Below are 19,716 nucleotides of genomic sequence, written 5' to 3' on the forward strand. Positions count from 1 at the left end.
GTATTTTAAGGCTCTTAGACTTTACATATAACGTGATATACAATTCACTTCTAAGACAAACTAATCTGTTCTGCTAGGATGAAGACCTTAGTAAAGGGTGGCAACAGTAATTTTGAAGGATAACACTTTAGCTTGAGACATTTTTCCTAAATAATGTTATTTAAGAAACAGCTTTTAGAGGAAATGCATTAATCTAAGATCTTGATTTAATGACCCCATTTTCAACAAGGCCAAATTATTTGTCAAAATCACAATCAAAAATATAAATAGTAAAATGATAAACCCTAACAGGAAGCAGGTTTGGATATACTGATGTGCATGTCAGGATGGCCGAGCGGTCTAAGGCGCCAGACTCATATTCTACTCTTCCAGTTAATGGGAATTCTGGTCTCTGTAAAGAGGCGTGGGTTCAAATCCCACTTCTGACAATATTTTCTTGCTCTTTGGTTATGTTTTACACTCAAAATGACCGACATTGAGAAGTATGCTCAGGACATCCACAGTCTTTCAATCTTTCCTCTCCCAGACATTGATATCTTGATCCCTTTTATTTCTAAGCAATATGAAGCACAATGATTGAATGAATTAAAGGGCATAGAAACTGTTAAAGACCTAAGAATTGATCGATTTTCCCATCTACATTCCAATCAAGATCAAATTACATTAGAGTTAAATTAATTAAATTATTCTTAAATGATAAAGACACTATGATTAGTTTTAAAATTCTAAAGTTCAGTTCATGTAGAAATTGACTGTTGAAATAATGTTTTACATAGAAACAGAATTTGATGGCAGATAAGAACCACTTGGCCCACGTAGTCTGCTCCTTTTCATGTATCCTTTAGGCAACTTCAATCCTATTTGCTCCTTACATTTCTCTTAAGGATATTCTTATGCCTATCCCAAGCGTGTTTAAATTGTTTCACCATTTAGCTTCAACAACATCGGATGGGAGGCTTTTCTATTTATCAACTACCCTTTCTGTGAAGTAATTTTTCTTCAAATTTCCTCTAAGTCTACCTCCCTCCAGTTTCAGTGCATGTCCTCGTGTTCTTGTACATCTCTTCCTTTGAAGAATAAGTATTGTTTGCACAACATTCTTTTAGTATTCAGTAATCTAAACATAAAACACAAGAATAATTGGCATCGAAAGTATTTTAAGGCTCTTAGACTTTACATATAACGTGATATACAATTTACTTCTAAGACAAACTAATCTGTTCTGCTAGGATGAAGACCTTAGTAAAGGGTGGCAACAGTAATTTTGAAGGATAACACTTTAGCTTGAGCCATTTTTCCTAAATAATGTTATTTAAGAAACAGCTTTTAGAGGAAATGCATTAATCTAAGATCTTGATTTAATGACCCCTTTTTCAACAAGGCCAAATTATTTGTCAAAATCACAATCAAAAATATAAATAGTAAAATGATAAACCCTAACAGGAAGCAGGTTTGGACATGCTGATGTGCTTGTCAGGATGGCTGAGCGGTCTAAGACACCAGCCTCAAGATTCTACTCTTCCAGTTAATGGGAATTCTGGTCTCTGTAAAGAGGCGTAGGTTCAAATCCCACTTCTGACAATATATTTTTGCTCTTTGGTTATGTTTTACACTCAAAATGACTGACATTGAGAAGTATGCTCAGGACATCCACAGTCTTTCAATCTTAACTCTCCCAGACATTGATATCTTGATCCCATTTATTTCTAAGCAATATGAAGCACAATGATTGAATGAATTAAAGGGCATAGAAACTTTTAAAGACCTAAGAATTGATCGATTTTCCCATCTACATTCCAATCAAGATCAAACTACATTAGACTTAAATTAATTAAATTATTCTTAAATGATAAAGACACTATGATTAGTTTTAAAATTCTAAAGTTCAGTTCATGTAGAAATTGGCGGTTGAAATAATGTTTTACATAGAAACAGAATTTGATGGCAGATAAGAACCACTTGGCCCACGTAGTCTGCTCCTTTTCATGTATCCTTTAGGCAACTTCAACCCTATTTGCTCCTTACATTTCTTTTAAGGATATTCTTATGCCTATCCCAAGCGTATTTAAATTGTTTCACCATTTAGCTTCAACAACATCGGATGGGAGGCTTTTCTCTTTATCAATTACCCTTTCTGTGAAGTAATTTTTCTTCAAATTTCCTCTAAGTCTACCTCCCTTCAGTTTCAGTGCATGTCCTCATGTTCTTGTACATCTCTTCCTTTGAAGAATAAATATTGTTTGCACAACATTCTTTTAGTATTCAGTAATCTAAACATAAAACACAAGAATAATTGGCATCGAAAGTATTTTAAGGCTCTTAGACTTTACATATAACATGATATACAATTTTCTTCTAAGACAAACTAATCTGTTCTGCTAGGATGAAGACCTTACTAAAGGGTGGCAACAGTAATTTTGAAGGATAAAACTTTAGCTTGAGCCATTTTTCCTAAATAATGTTATTTAAGAAACAGCTTTTAGAGGAAATGCATAAATCTAAGATCTTGATTTAATGACCCCTTTTTCAACAAGTCCAAATTATTTGTCAAAATCACAATCAAAAATATAAATAGTAAAATGATAAACCCTAACAGGAGGCAGGTTCGGATATACTGATGTGCTTGTCAGGATGGCCGAGCGGTCTAAGACACCAGACTCAAGATTCTACTCTTCCAGTTAATGGGAATTCTGGTCTCTGTAAAGAGGCGTAGGTTCAAATCCCACTTCTGACAATATATTTTTGCTCTTTGGTTATGTTTTACACTCAAAATTACTGACATTGAGAAGTATGCTCAGGACATACACAGTCTTTCAATCTTTCCTCTCCCAGACATTGATATCTTGATCCCATTTATTTCTAAGCAATATGAAGCACAATGATTGAATGAATTAAAGGGCATAGAAACTTTTAAAGACCTAAGAATTGATCGATTTTCCCATCTACATTCCAATCAAGATCAAATTACATTAGAGTTAAATTAATTAAATTATTCTTAAATGATAAAGACACTATGATTAGTTTTAAAATTCTAAAGTTCAGTTCATGTAGAAATTGGCTATTGAAATAATGTATTACATAGAAACAGAATTTGATGGCAGATAAGAACCACTTGGCCCACGTAGTCTGCTCCTTTTCATGTATCCTTTAGGCAACTTCAATCCTATTTGCTCCTTACATTTCTCTTAAGGATATTCTTATGCCTATCCCAAGCGTGTTTAAATTGTTTCACCATTTAGCTTCAACAACATCGGATGGGAGGCTTTTCTATTTATCAACTACCCTTTCTGTGAAGTAATTTTTCTTCAAATTTCCTCTAAGTCTACCTCCCTCCAGTTTCAGTGCATGTCCTCGTGTTCTTGTACATCTCTTCCTTTGAAGAATAAATATTGTTTGCACAACATTCTTTTAGTATTCAGTAATCTAAACATAAAACACAAGAATAATTGGCATCGAAAGTATTTTAAGGCTCTTAGACTTTACATATAACATGATATACAATTTTCTTCTAAGACAAACTAATCTGTTCTGCTAGGATGAAGACCTTAGTAAAGGGTGGCAACAGTAATTTTGAAGGATAACACTTTAGCTTGAGTCATTTTTCCTAAATAATGTTATTTAAGAAACAGCTTTTAGAGGAAATGCATAAATCTAAGATCTTGATTTAATGACCCCTTTTTCAACAAGTCCAAATTATTTGTCAAAATCACAATCAAAAATATAAACAGTAAAATGATAAACCCTAACAGGAAGCAGGTTCGGATATACTGATGTGCTTGTCAGGATGGCCGAGTGGTCTAAGGCGCCAGACTCAAGATTCTATTCTTCCAGTTAATGGGAATTCTTGTCTCTGTAAAGAAGCGTGGGTTCAAATCCCACTTCTGATAATATTTTCTTACTCTTTGGTTATGTTTTACACTCAAAATGACCGACAATGAGAAGCATGCTCAGGACATCCACAGTCTTTCAATCTTTCCTCTACCAGACATTGATATCTTGATCCCATTTATTTCTCAGCAATATGAAGCACAATGATTGAATGAATTAAAGGGCATAGAAACTTTTAAAGACCTAAGAATTGATCGATTTTCCCATCTGCATTCCAATCAAGATCAAATTACATTAGAGTTAAATTAATTACATTATTCTTAAATGATAAAGACACTATGATTAGTTTTAAAATTCTAAAGTTCAGTTCATATAGAAATTGGCTAATGAAATAATGTATTACATAGAAACAGAATTTGATGGCAGATAAGAACCACTTGGCCAATGTAGTCTGCTACTTTTCATGTATACTTTAGGCAACTTCAATCCTATTTGCTCCTTACATTTCTCTTAAGGATATTCTTATGCCTATCCCAAGCGTGTTTAAATTGTTTCACCATTTAGCTTCAACAACATCGGATGGGAGGCTTTTCTATTTATCAACTACCCTTTCTGTGAAGTAATTTTTCTTCAAATTTCCTCTAAGTCTACCTCCCTCCAGTTTCAGTGCATGTCCTCGTGTTCTTGTACATCTCTTCCTTTGAAGAATAAGTATTGTTTGCACAACATTCTTTTAGTATTCAGTAATCTAAACATAAAACACAAGAATAATTGGCATCGAAAGTATTTTAAGGCTCTTAGACTTTACATATAACGTGATATACAATTTACTTCTAAGACAAACTAATCTGTTCTGCTAGGATGAAGACCTTAGTAAAGGGTGGCAACAGTAATTTTGAAGGATAACACTTTAGCTTGAGCCATTTTTCCTAAATAATGTTATTTAAGAAACAGCTTTTAGAGGAAATGCATTAATCTAAGATCTTGATTTAATGACCCCTTTTTCAACAAGGCCAAATTATTTGTCAAAATCACAATCAAAAATATAAATAGTAAAATGATAAACCCTAACAGGAAGCAGGTTTGGACATGCTGATGTGCTTGTCAGGATGGCTGAGCGGTCTAAGACACCAGCCTCAAGATTCTACTCTTCCAGTTAATGGGAATTCTGGTCTCTGTAAAGAGGCGTAGGTTCAAATCCCACTTCTGACAATATATTTTTGCTCTTTGGTTATGTTTTACACTCAAAATGACTGACATTGAGAAGTATGCTCAGGACATCCACAGTCTTTCAATCTTAACTCTCCCAGACATTGATATCTTGATCCCATTTATTTCTAAGCAATATGAAGCACAATGATTGAATGAATTAAAGGGCATAGAAACTTTTAAAGACCTAAGAATTGATCGATTTTCCCATCTACATTCCAATCAAGATCAAAATTTACATTAGACTTAAATTAATTAAATTATTCTTAAATGATAAAGACACTATGATTAGTTTTAAAATTCTAAAGTTTAGTTCATGTAGAAATTGGCGGTTGAAATAATGTTTTACATAGAAACAGAATTTGATGGCAGATAAGAACCACTTGGCCCACGTAGTCTGCTCCTTTTCATGTATCCTTTAGGCAACTTCAACCCTATTTGCTCCTTACATTTCTTTTAAGGATATTCTTATGCCTATCCCAAGCGTATTTAAATTGTTTCACCATTTAGCTTCAACAACATCGGATGGGAGGCTTTTCTCTTTATCAATTACCCTTTCTGTGAAGTAATTTTTCTTCAAATTTCCTCTAAGTCTACCTCCCTTCAGTTTCAGTGCATGTCCTCATGTTCTTGTACATCTCTTCCTTTGAAGAATAAATATTGTTTGCACAACATTCTTTTAGTATTCAGTAATCTAAACATAAAACACAAGAATAATTGGCATCGAAAGTATTTTAAGGCTCTTAGACTTTACATATAACATGATATACAATTTTCTTCTAAGACAAACTAATCTGTTCTGCTAGGATGAAGACCTTACTAAAGGGTGGCAACAGTAATTTTGAAGGATAAAACTTTAGCTTGAGCCATTTTTCCTAAATAATGTTATTTAAGAAACAGCTTTTAGAGGAAATGCATAAATCTAAGATCTTGATTTAATGACCCCTTTTTCAACAAGTCCAAATTATTTGTCAAAATCACAATCAAAAATATAAATAGTAAAATGATAAACCCTAACAGGAAGCAGGTTCGGATATACTGATGTGCTTGTCAGGATGGCCGAGCGGTCTAAGACACCAGACTCAAGATTCTACTCTTCCAGTTAATGGGAATTCTGGTCTCTGTAAAGAGGCGTAGGTTCAAATCCCACTTCTGACAATATATTTTTGCTCTTTGGTTATGTTTTACACTCAAAATTACTGACATTGAGAAGTATGCTCAGGACATACACAGTCTTTCAATCTTTCCTCTCCCAGACATTGATATCTTGATCCCATTTATTTCTAAGCAATATGAAGCACAATGATTGAATGAATTAAAGGGCATAGAAACTTTTAAAGACCTAAGAATTGATCGATTTTCCCATCTACATTCCAATCAAGATCAAATTACATTAGAGTTAAATTAATTAAATTATTCTTAAATGATAAAGACACTATGATTAGTTTTAAAATTCTAAAGTTCAGTTCATGTAGAAATTGGCTATTGAAATAATGTATTACATAGAAACAGAATTTGATGGCAGATAAGAACCACTTGGCCCACGTAGTCTGCTCCTTTTCATGTATCCTTTAGGCAACTTCAATCCTATTTGCTCCTTACATTTCTCTTAAGGATATTCTTATGCCTATCCCAAGCGTGTTTAAATTGTTTCACCATTTAGCTTCAACAACATCGGATGGGAGGCTTTTCTATTTATCAACTACCCTTTCTGTGAAGTAATTTTTCTTCAAATTTCCTCTAAGTCTACCTCCCTCCAGTTTCAGTGCATGTCCTCGTGTTCTTGTACATCTCTTCCTTTGAAGAATAAATATTGTTTGCACAACATTCTTTTAGTATTCAGTAATCTAAACATAAAACACAAGAATAATTGGCATCGAAAGTATTTTAAGGCTCTTAGACTTTACATATAACATGATATACAATTTTCTTCTAAGACAAACTAATCTGTTCTGCTAGGATGAAGACCTTAGTAAAGGGTGGCAACAGTAATTTTGAAGGATAACACTTTAGCTTGAGTCATTTTTCCTAAATAATGTTATTTAAGAAACAGCTTTTAGAGGAAATGCATAAATCTAAGATCTTGATTTAATGACCCCTTTTTCAACAAGTCCAAATTATTTGTCAAAATCACAATCAAAAATATAAACAGTAAAATGATAAACCCTAACAGGAAGCAGGTTCGGATATACTGATGTGCTTGTCAGGATGGCCGAGTGGTCTAAGGCGCCAGACTCAAGATTCTATTCTTCCAGTTAATGGGAATTCTTGTCTCTGTAAAGAAGCGTGGGTTCAAATCCCACTTCTGATAATATTTTCTTACTCTTTGGTTATGTTTTACACTCAAAATGACCGACAATGAGAAGCATGCTCAGGACATCCACAGTCTTTCAATCTTTCCTCTACCAGACATTGATATCTTGATCCCATTTATTTCTCAGCAATATGAAGCACAATGATTGAATGAATTAAAGGGCATAGAAACTTTTAAAGACCTAAGAATTGATCGATTTTCCCATCTGCATTCCAATCAAGATCAAATTACATTAGAGTTAAATTAATTACATTATTCTTAAATGATAAAGACACTATGATTAGTTTTAAAATTCTAAAGTTCAGTTCATATAGAAATTGGCTAATGAAATAATGTATTACATAGAAACAGAATTTGATGGCAGATAAGAACCACTTGGCCAATGTAGTCTGCTACTTTTCATGTATACTTTAGGCAACTTCAATCCTATTTGCTCCTTACATTTCTCTTAAGGATATTCTTATGCCTATCCCAAGCGTGTTTAAATTGTTTCACCATTTAGCTTCAACAACATCGGATGGGAGGCTTTTCTATTTATCAACTACCCTTTCTGTGAAGTAATTTTTCTTCAAATTTCCTCTAAGTCTACCTCCCTCCAGTTTAAGTGCATGTCCTCGTGTTCTTGTACATCTCTTCCTTTGAAGAATAAGTATTGTTTGCACAACATTCTTTTAGTATTCAGTTATCTAAACATAAAACACAAGAATAATTGGCATCGAAAGTATTTTAAGGCTCTTAGACTTTACATATAACGTGATATACAATTTACTTCTAAGACAAACTAATCTGTTCTGCTAGGATGAAGACCTTAGTAAAGGGTGGCAACAGTAATTTTGAAGGATAACACTTTAGCTTGAGCCATTTTTCCTAAATAATGTTATTTAAGAAACAGCTTTTAGAGGAAATGCATTAATCTAAGATCTTGATTTAATGACCCCTTTGTCAACAAGGCCAAATTATTTGTCAAAATCACAATCAAAAATATAAATAGTAAAATGATAAACCCTAACAGGAAGCAGGTTTGGACATACTGATGTGCTTGTCAGGATGGCCGAGCGGTCTAAGACATCAGACTCAAGATTCTCCTCTTCCAGTTAATGGGAATTCTGGTCTCTGTAAAGAGGCGTAGGTTCAAATCCCACTTCTGACAATATATTTTTGCTCTTTGGTTATGTTTTACACTCAAAATTACTGACATTGAGAAGTATGCTCAGGACATCCACAGTCTTTCAATCTTTCCTCTCCCAGACATTGATATCTTGATCCCATTTATTTCTAAGCAATATGAAGCACAATGATTGAATGAATTAAAGGGCATAGAAACTTTTAAAGACCTAAGAATTGATCGATTTTCCCATCTACATTCCAATCAAGATCAAATTACATTAGAGTTAAATTAATTAAATTATTCTTAAATGATAAAGACACTATGATTAGTTTTAAAATTCTAAAGTTCAGTTCATGTAGAAATTGACTGTTGAAATAATGTTTTACATAGAAACAGAATTTGATGGCAGATAAGAACCACTTGGCCCACGTAGTCTGCTCCTTTTCATGTATCCTTTAGGCAACTTCAATCCTATTTGCTCCTTACATTTCTCTTAAGGATATTCTTATGCCTATTCCAAGCGTGTTTAAATTGTTTCACCATTTAGCTTCAACAACATCGGATGGGAGGCTTTTCTATTTATCAACTACCCTTTCTGTGAAGTAATTTTTCTTCAAATTTCCTCTAAGTCTACCTCCCTCCAGTTTCAGTGCATGTCCTCGTGTTCTTGTACATCTCTTCCTTTGAAGAATAAATATTGTTTGCACAACATTCTTTTAGTATTCAGTAATCTAAACATAAAACACAAGAATAATTGGCATCGAAAGTATTTTAAGGCTCTTAGACTTTACATATAACATGATATACAATTTTCTTCTAAGACAAACTAATCTGTTCTGCTAGGATGAAGACCTTAGTAAAGGGTGGCAACAGTAATTTTGAAGGATAACACTTTAGCTTGAGCCATTTTTCCTAAATAATGTTATTTAAGAAACAGCTTTTAGAGGAAATGCATAAATCTAAGATCTTGATTTAATGACCCCTTTTTCAACAAGTCCAAATTATTTGTCAAAATCACAATCAAAAATATAAATAGTAAAATGATAAACCCTAACAGGAAGCAGGTTCGGATATACTGATGTGCTTGTCAGGATGGCCGAGTGGTCTAAGGCGCCAGACTCAAGATTCTATTCTTCCAGTTAATGGGAATTCTTGTCTCTGTAAAGAGGCGTGGGTTCAAATCCCACTTCTGATAATATTTTCTTACTCTTTGGTTATGTTTTACACTCAAAATGACCGACATTGAGAAGCATGCTCAGGACATCCACAGTCTTTCAATCTTTCCTCTACCAGACATTGATATCTTGATCCCATTTATTTCTCAGCAATATGAAGCACAATGATTGAATGAATTAAAGGGCATAGAAACTTTTAAAGACCTAAGAATTGATCGATTTTCCCATCTGCATTCCAATCAAGATCAAATTACATTAGAGTTAAATTAATTACATTATTCTTAAATGATAAAGACACTATGATTAGTTTTAAAATTCTAAAGTTCAGTTCATATAGAAATTGGCTATTGAAATAATGTATTACATAGAAACAGAATTTGATGGCAGATAAGAACCACTTGGCCAATGTAGTCTGCTACTTTTCATGTATACTTTAGGCAACTTCAATCCTATTTGCTCCTTACATTTCTCTTAAGGATATTCTTATGCCTATCCCAAGCGTGTTTAAATTGTTTCACCATTTAGCTTCAACAACATCGGATGGGAGGCTTTTCTATTTATCAACTACCCTTTCTGTGAAGTAATTTTTCTTCAAATTTCCTCTAAGTCTACCTCCCTCCAGTTTAAGTGCATGTCCTCGTGTTCTTGTACATCTCTTCCTTTGAAGAATAAGTATTGTTTGCACAACATTCTTTTAGTATTCAGTTATCTAAACATAAAACACAAGAATAATTGGCATCGAAAGTATTTTAAGGCTCTTAGACTTTACATATAACGTGATATACAATTTACTTCTAAGACAAACTAATCTGTTCTGCTAGGATGAAGACCTTAGTAAAGGGTGGCAACAGTAATTTTGAAGGATAACACTTTAGCTTGAGCCATTTTTCCTAAATAATGTTATTTAAGAAACAGCTTTTAGAGGAAATGCATTAATCTAAGATCTTGATTTAATGACCCCTTTGTCAACAAGGCCAAATTATTTGTCAAAATCACAATCAAAAATATAAATAGTAAAATGATAAACCCTAACAGGAAGCAGGTTTGGACATACTGATGTGCTTGTCAGGATGGCCGAGCGGTCTAAGACATCAGACTCAAGATTCTCCTCTTCCAGTTAATGGGAATTCTGGTCTCTGTAAAGAGGCGTAGGTTCAAATCCCACTTCTGACAATATATTTTTGCTCTTTGGTTATGTTTTACACTCAAAATTACTGACATTGAGAAGTATGCTCAGGACATCCACAGTCTTTCAATCTTTACTCTCCCAGACATTGATATCTTGATCCCATTTATTTCTAAGCAATATGAAGCACAATGATTGAATGAATTAAAGGGCATAGAAACTTTTAAAGACCTAAGAATTGATCGATTTTCCCATCTACATTCCAATCAAGATCAAATTACATTAGAGTTAAATTAATTAAATTATTCTTAAATGATAAAGACACTATGATTAGTTTTAAAATTCTAAAGTTCAGTTCATGTAGAAATTGGCTATTGAAATAATGTATTACATAGAAACAGAATTTGATGGCAGATAAGAACCACTTGGCCCATGTAGTCTGCTCCTTTTCATGTATCCTTTAGGCAACTTCAACCCTATTTGCTCCTTACATTTCTCTTAAGGATATTCTTATGCCTATCCGAAGCGTGTTTAAATTGTTTCACCGTTTAGCTTCAACAACATCGGATGGGAGGCTTTTCTATTTATCAACTACCCTTTCTGTGAAGTAATTTTTCATCAAATTTCCTCTAAGTCTACCTCCCTCCAGTTTCAGTGCATGTCCTCGTGTTCTTGTACATCTCTTCCTTTGAAGAATAAGTATTGTTTGCACAACATTCTTTTAGTATTCAGTAATCTAAACATAAAACACAAGAATAATTGGCATTGAAAGTATTTTAAGGCTCTTAGACTTTACATATAACGTGATATACAATTTACTTCTAAGACAAACTAATCTGTTCTGCTAGGATGAAGACCTTAGTAAAGGGTGGCAACAGTAATTTTGAAGGATAACACTTTAGCTGGAGCCATTTTTCCTAAATAATGTTATTTAAGAAACAGCTTTTAGAGGAAATGCATTAATCTAAGATCTTGATTTAATGACCCCATTTTCAACAAGGCCAAATTATTTGTCAAAATCACAATCAAAAATATAAATAGTAAAATGATAAACCCTAACAGGAAGCAGGTTCGGATATACTGATGTGCTTGTCAGGATGGCCGAGTGGTCTAAGGCGCCAGACTCAAGATTCTATTCTTCCAGTTAATGGGAATTCTTGTCTCTGTAAAGAGGCGTGGGTTCAAATCCCACTTCTGATAATATTTTCTTACTCTTTGGTTATGTTTTACACTCAAAATGACCGACATTGAGAAGCATGCTCAGGACATCCACAGTCTTTCAATCTTTCCTCTACCAGACATTGATATCTTGATCCCATTTATTTCTCAGCAATATGAAGCACAATGATTGAATGAATTAAAGGGCATAGAAACTTTTAAAGACCTAAGAATTGATCGATTTTCCCATCTACATTCCAATCAAGATCAAATTACATTAGAGTTAAATTAATTAAATTATTCTTAAATGATAAAGACACTATGATTAGTTTTAAAATTCTAAAGTTCAGTTCATGTAGAAATTGACTGTTGAAATAATGTTTTACATAGAAACAGAATTTGATGGCAGATAAGAACCACTTGGCCCACGTAGTCTGCTCCTTTTCATGTATCCTTTAGGCAACTTCAATCCTATTTGCTCCTTACATTTCTCTTAAGGATATTCTTATGCCTATTCCAAGCGTGTTTAAATTGTTTCACCATTTAGCTTCAACAACATCGGATGGGAGGCTTTTCTATTTATCAACTACCCTTTCTGTGAAGTAATTTTTCTTCAAATTTCCTCTAAGTCTACCTCCCTCCAGTTTCAGTGCATGTCCTCGTGTTCTTGTACATCTCTTCCTTTGAAGAATAAATATTGTTTGCACAACATTCTTTTAGTATTCAGTAATCTAAACATAAAACACAAGAATAATTGGCATCGAAAGTATTTTAAGGCTCTTAGACTTTACATATAACATGATATACAATTTTCTTCTAAGACAAACTAATCTGTTCTGCTAGGATGAAGACCTTAGTAAAGGGTGGCAACAGTAATTTTGAAGGATAACACTTTAGCTTGAGCCATTTTTCCTAAATAATGTTATTTAAGAAACAGCTTTTAGAGGAAATGCATAAATCTAAGATCTTGATTTAATGACCCCTTTTTCAACAAGTCCAAATTATTTGTCAAAATCACAATCAAAAATATAAATAGTAAAATGATAAACCCTAACAGGAAGCAGGTTCGGATATACTGATGTGCTTGTCAGGATGGCCGAGTGGTCTAAGGCGCCAGACTCAAGATTCTATTCTTCCAGTTAATGGGAATTCTTGTCTCTGTAAAGAGGCGTGGGTTCAAATCCCACTTCTGATAATATTTTCTTACTCTTTGGTTATGTTTTACACTCAAAATGACCGACATTGAGAAGCATGCTCAGGACATCCACAGTCTTTCAATCTTTCCTCTACCAGACATTGATATCTTGATCCCATTTATTTCTCAGCAATATGAAGCACAATGATTGAATGAATTAAAGGGCATAGAAACTTTTAAAGACCTAAGAATTGATCGATTTTCCCATCTGCATTCCAATCAAGATCAAATTACATTAGAGTTAAATTAATTACATTATTCTTAAATGATAAAGACACTATGATTAGTTTTAAAATTCTAAAGTTCAGTTCATATAGAAATTGGCTATTGAAATAATGTATTACATAGAAACAGAATTTGATGGCAGATAAGAACCACTTGGCCAATGTAGTCTGCTACTTTTCATGTATACTTTAGGCAACTTCAATCCTATTTGCTCCTTACATTTCTCTTAAGGATATTCTTATGCCTATCCCAAGCGTGTTTAAATTGTTTCACCATTTAGCTTCAACAACATCGGATGGGAGGCTTTTCTATTTATCAACTACCCTTTCTGTGAAGTAATTTTTCTTCAAATTTCCTCTAAGTCTACCTCCCTCCAGTTTAAGTGCATGTCCTCGTGTTCTTGTACATCTCTTCCTTTGAAGAATAAGTATTGTTTGCACAACATTCTTTTAGTATTCAGTTATCTAAACATAAAACACAAGAATAATTGGCATCGAAAGTATTTTAAGGCTCTTAGACTTTACATATAACGTGATATACAATTTACTTCTAAGACAAACTAATCTGTTCTGCTAGGATGAAGACCTTAGTAAAGGGTGGCAACAGTAATTTTGAAGGATAACACTTTAGCTTGAGCCATTTTTCCTAAATAATGTTATTTAAGAAACAGCTTTTAGAGGAAATGCATTAATCTAAGATCTTGATTTAATGACCCCTTTGTCAACAAGGCCAAATTATTTGTCAAAATCACAATCAAAAATATAAATAGTAAAATGATAAACCCTAACAGGAAGCAGGTTTGGACATACTGATGTGCTTGTCAGGATGGCCGAGCGGTCTAAGACATCAGACTCAAGATTCTCCTCTTCCAGTTAATGGGAATTCTTGTCTCTGTAAAGAGGCGTAGGTTCAAATCCCACTTCTGACAATATATTTTTGCTCTTTGGTTATGTTTTACACTCAAAATTACTGACATTGAGAAGTATGCTCAGGACATCCACAGTCTTTCAATCTTTCCTCTCCCAGACATTGATATCTTGATCCCATTTATTTCTAAGCAATATGAAGCACAATGATTGAATGAATTAAAGGGCATAGAAACTTTTAAAGACCTAAGAATTGATCGATTTTCCCATCTACATTCCAATCAAGATCAAATTACATTAGAGTTAAATTAATTAAATTATTCTTAAATGATAAAGACACTATGATTAGTTTTAAAATTCTAAAGTTCAGTTCATGTAGAAATTGGCTATTGAAATAATGTATTACATAGAAACAGAATTTGATGGCAGATAAGAACCACTTGGCCCATGTAGTCTGCTCCTTTTCATGTATCCTTTAGGCAACTTCAACCCTATTTGCTCCTTACATTTCTCTTAAGGATATTCTTATGCCTATCCGAAGCGTGTTTAAATTGTTTCACCGTTTAGCTTCAACAACATCGGATGGGAGGCTTTTCTATTTATCAACTACCCTTTCTGTGAAGTAATTTTTCATCAAATTTCCTCTAAGTCTACCTCCCTCCAGTTTCAGTGCATGTCCTCGTGTTCTTGTACATCTCTTCCTTTGAAGAATAAGTATTGTTTGCACAACATTCTTTTAGTATTCAGTAATCTAAACATAAAACACAAGAATAATTGGCATTGAAAGTATTTTAAGGCTCTTAGACTTTACATATAACGTGATATACAATTTACTTCTAAGACAAACTAATCTGTTCTGCTAGGATGAAGACCTTAGTAAAGGGTGGCAACAGTAATTTTGAAGGATAACACTTTAGCTGGAGCCATTTTTCCTAAATAATGTTATTTAAGAAACAGCTTTTAGAGGAAATGCATTAATCTAAGATCTTGATTTAATGACCCCATTTTCAACAAGGCCAAATTATTTGTCAAAATCACAATCAAAAATATAAATAGTAAAATGATAAACCCTAACAGGAAGCAGGTTCGGATATACTGATGTGCTTGTCAGGATGGCCGAGTGGTCTAAGGCGCCAGACTCAAGATTCTATTCTTCCAGTTAATGGGAATTCTTGTCTCTGTAAAGAGGCGTGGGTTCAAATCCCACTTCTGATAATATTTTCTTACTCTTTGGTTATGTTTTACACTCAAAATGACCGACATTGAGAAGCATGCTCAGGACATCCACAGTCTTTCAATCTTTCCTCTACCAGACATTGATATCTTGATCCCATTTATTTCTCAGCAATATGAAGCACAATGATTGAATGAATTAAAGGGCATAGAAACTTTTAAAGACCTAAGAATTGATCGATTTTCCCATCTACATTCCAATCAAGATCAAATTACATTAGAGTTAAATTAATTAAATTATTCTTAAATGATAAAGACACTATGATTAGTTTTAAAATTCTAAAGTTCAGTTCATGTAGAAATTGACTGTTGAAATAATGTTTTACATAGAAACAGAATTTGATGGCAGATAAGAACCACTTGGCCCACGTAGTCTGCTCCTTTTCATGTATCCTTTAGGCAACTTCAATCCTATTTGCTCCTTACATTTCTCTTAAGGATATTCTTATGCCTATTCCAAGCGTGTTTAAATTGTTTCACCATTTAGCTTCAACAACATCGGATGGGAGGCTTTTCTATTTATCAACTACCCTTTCTGTGAAGTAATTTTTCTTCAAATTTCCTCTAAGTCTACCTCCCTCCAGTTTCAGTGCATGTCCTCGTGTTCTTGTACATCTCTTCCTTTGAAGAATAAATATTGTTTGCACAACATTCTTTTAGTATTCAGTAATCTAAACATAAAACACAAGAATAATTGGCATCGAAAGTATTTTAAGGCTCTTAGACTTTACATATAACATGATATACAATTTTCTTCTAAGACAAACTAATCTGTTCTGCTAGGATGAAGACCTTAGTAAAGGGTGGCAACAGTAATTTTGAAGGATAACACTTTAGCTTGAGCCATTTTTCCTAAATAATGTTATTTAAGAAACAGCTTTTAGAGGAAATGCATAAATCTAAGATCTTGATTTAATGACCCCTTTTTCAACAAGTCCAAATTATTTGTCAAAATCACAATCAAAAATATAAATAGTAAAATGATAAACCCTAACAGGAAGCAGGTTCGGATATACTGATGTGCTTGTCAGGATGGCCGAGTGGTCTAAGGCGCCAGACTCAAGATTCTATTCTTCCAGTTAATGGGAATTCTTGTCTCTGTAAAGAGGCGTGGGTTCAAATCCCACTTCTGATAATATTTTCTTACTCTTTGGTTATGTTTTACACTCAAAATGACCGACATTGAGAAGCATGCTCAGGACATCCACAGTCTTTCAATCTTTCCTCTACCAGACATTGATATCTTGATCCCATTTATTTCTCAGCAATATGAAGCACAATGATTGAATGAATTAAAGGGCATAGAAACTTTTAAAGACCTAAGAATTGATCGATTTTCCCATCTGCATTCCAATCAAGATCAAATTACATTAGAGTTAAATTAATTACATTATTCTTAAATGATAAAGACACTATGATTAGTTTTAAAATTCTAAAGTTCAGTTCATATAGAAATTGGCTATTGAAATAATGTATTACATAGAAACAGAATTTGATGGCAGATAAGAACCACTTGGCCAATGTAGTCTGCTACTTTTCATGTATACTTTAGGCAACTTCAATCCTATTTGCTCCTTACATTTCTCTTAAGGATATTCTTATGCCTATCCCAAGCGTGTTTAAATTGTTTCACCATTTAGCTTCAACAACATCGGATGGGAGGCTTTTCTATTTATCAACTACCCTTTCTGTGAAGTAATTTTTCTTCAAATTTCCTCTAAGTCTACCTCCCTCCAGTTTAAGTGCATGTCCTCGTGTTCTTGTACATCTCTTCCTTTGAAGAATAAGTATTGTTTGCACAACATTCTTTTAGTATTCAGTTATCTAAACATAAAACACAAGAATAATTGGCATCGAAAGTATTTTAAGGCTCTTAGACTTTACATATAACATGATATACAATTTTCTTCTAAGACAAACTAATCTGTTCTGCTAGGATGAAGACCTTAGTAAAGGGTGGCAACAGTAATTTTGAAGGATAACACTTTAGCTTGAGCCATTTTTCCTAAATAATGTTATTTAAGAAACAGCTTTTAGAGGAAATGCATAAATCTAAGATCTTGATTTAATGACCCCTTTTTCAACAAGTCCAAATTATTTGTCAAAATCACAATCAAAAATATAAATAGTAAAATGATAAACCCTAACAGGAAGCAGGTTCGGATATACTGATGTGCTTGTCAGGATGGCCGAGTGGTCTAAGGCGCCAGACTCAAGATTCTATTCTTCCAGTTAATGGGAATTCTTGTCTCTGTAAAGAGGCGTGGGTTCAAATCCCACTTCTGATAATATTTTCTTACTCTTTGGTTATGTTTTACACTCAAAATGACCGACATTGAGAAGCATGCTCAGGACATCCACAGTCTTTCAATCTTTCCTCTACCAGACATTGATATCTTGATCCCATTTATTTCTCAGCAATATGAAGCACAATGATTGAATGAATTAAAGGGCATAGAAACTTTTAAAGACCTAAGAATTGATCGATTTTCCCATCTGCATTCCAATCAAGATCAAATTACATTAGAGTTAAATTAATTACATTATTCTTAAATGATAAAGACACTATGATTAGTTTTAAAATTCTAAAGTTCAGTTCATATAGAAATTGGCTATTGAAATAATGTATTACATAGAAACAGAATTTGATGGCAGATAAGAACCACTTGGCCAATGTAGTCTGCTACTTTTCATGTATACTTTAGGCAACTTCAATCCTATTTGCTCCTTACATTTCTCTTAAGGATATTCTTATGCCTATCCCAAGCGTGTTTAAATTGTTTCACCATTTAGCTTCAACAACATCGGATGGGAGGCTTTTCTATTTATCAACTACCCTTTCTGTGAAGTAATTTTTCTTCAAATTTCCTCTAAGTCTACCTCCCTCCAGTTTAAGTGCATGTCCTCGTGTTCTTGTACATCTCTTCCTTTGAAGAATAAGTATTGTTTGCACAACATTCTTTTAGTATTCAGTTATCTAAACATAAAACACAAGAATAATTGGCATCGAAAGTATTTTAAGGCTCTTAGACTTTACATATAACGTGATATACAATTTACTTCTAAGACAAACTAATCTGTTCTGCTAGGATGAAGACCTTAGTAAAGGGTGGCAACAGTAATTTTGAAGGATAACACTTTAGCTTGAGCCATTTTTCCTAAATAATGTTATTTAAGAAACAGCTTTTAGAGGAAATGCATTAATCTAAGATCTTGATTTAATGACCCCTTTGTCAACAAGGCCAAATTATTTGTCAAAATCACAATCAAAAATATAAATAGTAAAATGATAAACCCTAACAGGAAGCAGGTTTGGACATACTGATGTGCTTGTCAGGATGGCCGAGCGGTCTAAGACATCAGACTCAAGATTCTCCTCTTCCAGTTAATGGGAATTCTTGTCTCTGTAAAGAGGCGTAGGTTCAAATCCCACTTCTGACAATATATTTTTGCTCTTTGGTTATGTTTTACACTCAAAATTACTGACATTGAGAAGTATGCTCAGGACATCCACAGTCTTTCAATCTTTCCTCTCCCAGACATTGATATCTTGATCCCATTTATTTCTAAGCAATATGAAGCACAATGATTGAATGAATTAAAGGGCATAGAAACTTTTAAAGACCTAAGAATTGATCGATTTTCCCATCTACATTCCAATCAAGATCAAATTACATTAGAGTTAAATTAATTAAATTATTCTTAAATGATAAAGACACTATGATTAGTTTTAAAATTCTAAAGTTCAGTTCATGTAGAAATTGGCTATTGAAATAATGTATTACATAGAAACAGAATTTGATGGCAGATAAGAACCACTTGGCCCATGTAGTCTGCTCCTTTTCATGTATCCTTTAGGCAACTTCAACCCTATTTGCTCCTTACATTTCTCTTAAGGATATTCTTATGCCTATCCGAAGCGTGTTTAAATTGTTTCACCGTTTAGCTTCAACAACATCGGATGGGAGGCTTTTCTATTTATCAACTACCCTTTCTGTGAAGTAATTTTTCATCAAATTTCCTCTAAGTCTACCTCCCTCCAGTTTCAGTGCATGTCCTCGTGTTCTTGTACATCTCTTCCTTTGAAGAATAAGTATTGTTTGCACAACATTCTTTTAGTATTCAGTAATCTAAACATAAAACACAAGAATAATTGGCATTGAAAGTATTTTAAGGCTCTTAGACTTTACATATAACGTGATATACAATTTACTTCTAAGACAAACTAATCTGTTCTGCTAGGATGAAGACCTTAGTAAAGGGTGGCAACAGTAATTTT

At 33.5% G+C, this 19,716-nt stretch overlaps 7 non-coding genes across 7 annotated transcripts; all 7 read left to right on the top strand.

Annotated features, from left to right (window-relative positions):
* The first annotated feature begins 320 nt into the window (after positions 1-320).
* On the top strand, positions 321-428 carry TRNAM-CAU (transfer RNA methionine (anticodon CAU)). Its single transcript has 2 exons — positions 321-358; positions 383-428. It is a non-coding gene; the product is annotated as a tRNA-Met (tRNA).
* A 9,117-nt stretch (positions 429-9,545) lies between these two features.
* On the top strand, positions 9,546-9,654 carry TRNAL-CAA (transfer RNA leucine (anticodon CAA)). The gene is made up of 2 exons: positions 9,546-9,583; positions 9,609-9,654. It is a non-coding gene; the product is annotated as a tRNA-Leu (tRNA).
* Positions 9,655-11,851: 2,197 nt separating this feature from the next.
* TRNAL-CAA (transfer RNA leucine (anticodon CAA)) lies at positions 11,852-11,960 on the top strand. Its single transcript has 2 exons — positions 11,852-11,889; positions 11,915-11,960. It is a non-coding gene; the product is annotated as a tRNA-Leu (tRNA).
* A 1,044-nt stretch (positions 11,961-13,004) lies between these two features.
* TRNAL-CAA (transfer RNA leucine (anticodon CAA)) lies at positions 13,005-13,113 on the top strand. Its single transcript has 2 exons — positions 13,005-13,042; positions 13,068-13,113. It is a non-coding gene; the product is annotated as a tRNA-Leu (tRNA).
* Positions 13,114-15,310: 2,197 nt separating this feature from the next.
* On the top strand, positions 15,311-15,419 carry TRNAL-CAA (transfer RNA leucine (anticodon CAA)). Its single transcript has 2 exons — positions 15,311-15,348; positions 15,374-15,419. It is a non-coding gene; the product is annotated as a tRNA-Leu (tRNA).
* A 1,044-nt stretch (positions 15,420-16,463) lies between these two features.
* On the top strand, positions 16,464-16,572 carry TRNAL-CAA (transfer RNA leucine (anticodon CAA)). Its single transcript has 2 exons — positions 16,464-16,501; positions 16,527-16,572. It is a non-coding gene; the product is annotated as a tRNA-Leu (tRNA).
* A 1,044-nt stretch (positions 16,573-17,616) lies between these two features.
* TRNAL-CAA (transfer RNA leucine (anticodon CAA)) lies at positions 17,617-17,725 on the top strand. Its single transcript has 2 exons — positions 17,617-17,654; positions 17,680-17,725. It is a non-coding gene; the product is annotated as a tRNA-Leu (tRNA).
* Positions 17,726-19,716: the final 1,991 nt, after the last annotated feature.

Source organism: Taudactylus pleione, unplaced genomic scaffold, assembly GCF_031769625.1.
Source record: "Taudactylus pleione unplaced genomic scaffold, aTauple2 ptg000612l, whole genome shotgun sequence".
In the NCBI taxonomy this organism is placed as follows: Eukaryota; Metazoa; Chordata; class Amphibia; order Anura; family Myobatrachidae; genus Taudactylus; species Taudactylus pleione.